This window comes from Octodon degus, unplaced genomic scaffold (assembly GCF_000260255.1).
Source record: "Octodon degus isolate 3935 unplaced genomic scaffold, OctDeg1.0 scaffold00301, whole genome shotgun sequence".
Lineage (NCBI taxonomy): Eukaryota > Metazoa > Chordata > Mammalia > Rodentia > Octodontidae > Octodon > Octodon degus.
The window spans coordinates 1,602,465-1,608,030 of NW_004524877.1; the positions used below are offsets into that span (position 1 = coordinate 1,602,465).

The 5,566-nt window shown below is 39.0% G+C and overlaps 1 pseudogene; it reads right to left on the minus strand.

The window, feature by feature from the left end:
* LOC101570941 overlaps window positions 1-4,973 on the minus strand; it is a 22,600-nt pseudogene extending 17,627 nt beyond the window's left edge.
* Between the last annotated feature and the right edge of the window lie 593 nt (window positions 4,974-5,566).

Consider the following 5,566-nt stretch of genomic DNA (forward strand, 5'->3'; position numbering starts at 1 on the left):
CTAGTTTCCTTAAAAAGTCATATATTCTCAAACCCACCAATTATTGTAAAAGTCAACCTAAACTAACCAATGCGATCTGCTTCTGTACCTTGCTTGCTCCCTCCCCATATTGTGGTTCTTGTCTTTAAAAACTGTGCCTGCCATGCTCAAGGTGCACTCTGCTCCTGTGTGTTCAGGCCACCCTGTGTATACGTAGATAATAAAGCTTTCCCTTTGTGATTTGCATGAGAGACCGACTCTTGGGGTCTTCCTTCGCGGTGACTCGACCCTTACAAGAGGTCCAGGTGGGGGAGGTGCTGCTGAGTAGTGAGGTTGTTCCAAGGGGGTGGAAAAGAGTCTCACCCATGCTTCTCCTGGGCTGTTACCAGTAGGTCTCTCTGGTGTAGGGTAGCTGGAAGCTCTTCCATACACTCACCAGGACTGGGCTAGGACTGGATCTTGTTACTTGTTTTGTTATCCAAGCCTTCATAACCTCCAAATTTACTTTGCTTATGTCTATCTTTTTTTCTAGAAATTCTGCAAATTTTAGCTGTTTCAGTTGTTTTTTCTGATCTTGCTGAACTGATTATCCTGTTCTGCAATTTTCTGGGGAAGAATCCCGCATCCATCTTGCTGCCTCACTTGGAGATTGCTCCCCATGTGTGTTTAGTTGTTTGGCTTTGTCTCTTCCAAAGTCAAAGCTATATGCCCACCCAAGATAAAAATGCTTGGTGTCTACTGAAGGCCTTTAGATAGAACCTCTGGAGAATATCTCTGACTGCTGGTTAATAACTATGACCCCTTTTAGCCTAAAAATCCAGAGGGGTCATTGCCCATGTTTCTGTCATGGCAGTTTGGGTTACTTCTTTAGAGGAGGGAATGTTGTAGGCAGCTGAATTAGATAGAAATATTATAGGTAGTTGGACAGGACCAGACCCTCAAGGAAACAATATGGAAGACAAGGTGACTTTGTAACTTGTCACAGACAGAAATGCCCTATAGGCCAGACTTCAAGACAAAAGAGGAAACAAATACAGCTACATACTTCCCTAGGGATGGGCATCAGGGATTGATATTCTAAATAGGTATCAATCAGTTTGAAAGAGCTCAAGTGTGTCACTAACCCAACCCCCAACTTGAAGAGATCTTGTCCCGTATTCATGACTGGTCGCCACATTGACTAACTCCCCCATTTAATACTGGATTTAATCACTTTTACCAGAGCAATGATGCCTGTAATTTCATTGGTTAACCATAGTTTTGTCCCACCTCATGCCCACCTAAGTGAGTTTCCAGGTTCTCCACCACCTGAGACCCGCCTCACAGTATGGTGTTCCTCTATATAAGTCCCTGGAAATGATACCTTCCTGGGGATCACCCACCCTGTCACTCTCTTGGGCAGAAGCTTTCTTTCCCCAAATAAATATATTGTGCTCATAAAAAAGAATAACATTCTTGTTCACTGTTCTACAGTAGTATCCAATTTAGATCCCAGAAATGTGCTCTATAGCTCAGCCAAGTTTGCAGTAGAAACTGTGCTGGGTGAGGGGCTGATTTTTTCCTCTGGATGTGGGGGCTGGGACTGGTCTTCAACTGAAAATATTTTCAATGTCCATTTCTCCTTATTGTATTTGTTTCTATAATGTTGTCCCAGTTGAAGTGGGATTCTCAGTTAGGGAAAGCCCATGGTTGCTTTTAGACCTGTGTACAGTTGTTGCCTTCTGGACCTTGCTCAGCTTCTTCTCTACACCATTACTTCCTCTTACCTACTGATCCAATGGTAAGGGGAATGCCCTTGCCTCACTATAAGATAACACTGCTTGCCTGCTTTTGCTGCTGTGCCAAGGATACTCTGCTGTTGCCAGACTAAGGGGCCACTTTCAGTCCTTTGCATTTAGGGCTATGTGTGACTTTTAGTGACTATCTGAGTAGAACCTGGGTGGTCCCATCTTTTACCTCTCAGTAGATTTCCTCCTATCCTACTTCACAACTCTACCAGTCAACTGTAATTGAATGGCTCTTCTCTTACTACATTCTGGAACTTGGGCACGGAGGTGACCCAGGATTGTTCTGTTGCTGGGTTTTGCCCTAGTCCATTTGAAGTAAGATAGTAGTACCTTTCACCCAGTTCTGTTCTACATGTCTGTTCCAAGGCACAGCTGCTATGTACGTCACTCACCAGCTGCTGGCTTTGTCAGTCTCTTCTTGATAGAGTGTCCCTCTTCCACTGTAGGTTAAAGCATGCTGCTTGGTGGGTGCTGCTCTGGGCTGGGAAGCCCCAATTTCTGGGCACTGCCTCAGGCTGTAGTGTACTGCTTACAGAGGCAGGAGATGTGTTTGAGCTAGAAAGTAACCAAGAGTGGGACTTTGGTGGTCTGTCTGTTTTTAATCAAGGGCTTTTATGTTTATGTCAGAAAAAATTATTTTTTTTAGTTTTATTTTTAAAAATATATATCAGGGGGATGGGGAGATGGCTCAGTAGAATAAACACTTAACTGGCAAGTGCAAGGGTGTGAGTTCAATCCCCAGTTCCACCAAAAAAAGTATTGGTTTTTTTTTTGTTATTTAAAGGAAGAAATATTTTTTTCAACTCATATTTTGTAGAGGTTTCAGTCTACAGTTGGCTGGCTCCAAGGGAGCGTGGTACAGCAGAGTGGAGTTTGCAAGAGAAACAATCCATAGCAGAGCAGGTTAGAGGCATAAATTGTATACAATAGCTTTTAATATACCCACAAAATTCACTAAATCACTCCATTGAAAAAGTCCTGTCATCTATCTGTAGTCATTTCCTATTTCTCTCTATCTAATTTTCTGTCTCTTTTAAGTGCAATGTGAACACGTCATAAACAGAATGAATATAGGGCAAATTCTGGAGGCTGAAGTCCTGAGTTTAGGGTACCAACACGATCTGGATCTGGTGAGGGTCCTCCTGCCGGTTTTAGAAGCTGACTTCGCACTGCATCCTCACATGACCGAATCGGAATTTATGGGATGCAATGAAAGCAGTTCTCAGAGGGAAATTTATAGCTGTGAACTCACACATTAGGAAAACAGAATGGGAGCAAATAAACACCCTAATGCTGCACCTTCAACATCTAGAAAAGAAGAGAAAACCAAAACCAAAGCCCAAAATGGGAAGAAATCAAAAAGTTAAATAAGAAAGTTTTCTAAAAGTCCTGAGTAGTACCTGCCTCAGAGTGGACTATATGTTCACTAAATGTATTTTTCTTAAATCAATGAACCATATTTTGAACAGTGGAATAAAATAAAGTTCATATTTATGTACTAGGAAGATGACTCTGGAAATGATCAAGTCTTGCTGATATACTAAAGGAAGAAAGAGAATGCTGAGGTATTGGTCATTAGGAAGATTCTCCTAGGAAAATCGATACAACATGATCAGTGCTTACATCAGAAATAAGGACCTTATATATAATGCATGGAAATAGAGGAATAGCTTTCTAGAGAGCCAAAGCAAATTTGATCAAATTTGATAGGAATGGGACAGATGTGATGGCTGTCATTAAGATTCAGTGAATAATAGAAAAAATATTCTTTTTAATGTCGTAGAAACTGGGGTGGAAAAGAGGGAAAAATAAAAAGGATGCAAGTGGGAAAGTGTGAAACTTTCCTGCTTTTGCTCCAAGATTTATTTCAAAAGATAATTTTTTACCCTGAAACAGTTTGAGGGCTAATCAAGAAGCCTCTTCAGGGACTTTCTTCTAGTGTGTTAATAGTATTAGACTGTACTACCTCTGCTGCTCACAGTTGGGGAAGAAAAGCTTTAGCTTGAGATAGCCAGAAACCATATAAGTCAAGTAGATGTATGCTACACATAATCAGAAATGGGTTTAAGATTCCTTGGAGAATCTTATTGCCATTGAGTCACCACTGAATACTATAAACAAGGTAATGTTACTATATGTTTCCTTCAGAACCTGGATATTTTTCAAATTTCCTTATTTTCTATTGCTAAACTGATTTATATGAAAACATTTCAAATACCTATGGGTTCTTATGAAGTAGAGTTAAAGAGAGGAAGACTTTCTCAGGACTGACTGCTGAATAAATCAGACTGGACTTTTTTCCCTATGATTGTTTATTGTAGTCATTCATCAGTTTTTGTTGTTGTTCTTCAAACTGAGATGGATTCTCTTTCAAGGCAAGTATTTGCTTTCCTCTGTTCATTTCTCCAGCATGGAGAAACATTTCAGGCAGTATTCTCATATACTGATACATTGTTGTCCAAGTGTGGTTTGCTTATATAACACCATTGATTAGAATTTAAGAAGTAGAATCCAGAAGACTATTTACATGAGAACTCTGTAAACAGACTAAAGGTTGGTACTTTTCTGATACTTTCATTGGTCTTTATGATCACCAGTAAAATCCTTACACAAAAGGGGACTATGTTCATTTTCCCATAATTATAAGACTTAAGACTCAGGAATTTATTGTGCTGAAATTCATGATCCTTTACAATTCCTTTATTCTCCTTCTTTATACTGCCAGTGTGATTGATGTATACATTAAAGTCTAGCTAGTGGAGTGTGGTCGTAATTTTAAAAATGTATCATTATCTATTTTTTCTCTGTATCCTAAACCATATCTATCAATAGTTTAGGTAGCTTTTGATTCTCCAAGTGTCTGTAAGAAAGGAATTAAAGGCAAGTTGGAAAACTTTTAAAAAATTGTTTATGTATGTATTTTGTGCAGGGTCTTGCTATGCAACTCAGACTTGTTGTTATCCTCCTGTCTCAGCCTCCCTAGTGCTAGGATTATAGGCATGCACCACCATGCCCAGTTTTGGTGGCCAGCACAGTGTGTCTGAGGTTCTGGTGCCAGCATGGCATATAGTACCAGGGAATGAATTCAGGTCCTGAGTTTGCCAACCAGGCACTTAGACTGCTGAGCTGTCTCTCCAACTGGAGTTGGAGAACTTTTAATCTCAACACATTCCTACCTGACTGGTCTCTTGCCAGCAAGTTGTCCATATTCTCTAATATAGTCATTTGGACACATTTTCTTTCTTTCTCTATTTTTTACTTTTTTATTTTTAAGAGTAAAAACAAATGACAGAAAAAAAAACAAAAACAGAGTAACAACCAAAGATACACATGATACAGAGTTTCAAAAGAAAAAAATGTAACAATGGTTGTTATATTATGTATTTTCATTGTCCAAACTGTAGTTCAAGTTAAGGACACATTTTCATATGTAGATGCAACATGCAATGAGCCAAGACTCCTAGCATCAGCATCACAGTACCCTGATTCTACTCTTCAGAATATCAACCTGTGTGTATTCTTAGGAAAATCACTCAAAATTTCTTTTTATTGAATGAATTTTTTCCCTTTCACGGTATTTATTGTACCTTTCAGATTTTACTCTATCAGTTTCTCACACTAGGGAGAAAGTACAATATTTTGCAAATGTAGGTCTGATTTATTTCACTTACCAGTATGGTCTTTAGTTGCATCCATTTATCTAAAAAAGCTTCAAATTTATCTTGTTTTTTATAGCTGAATTATGTCATTATGTAAAAATATCATATTTTTGAAATCCATTTATTATATATGTAGGATTA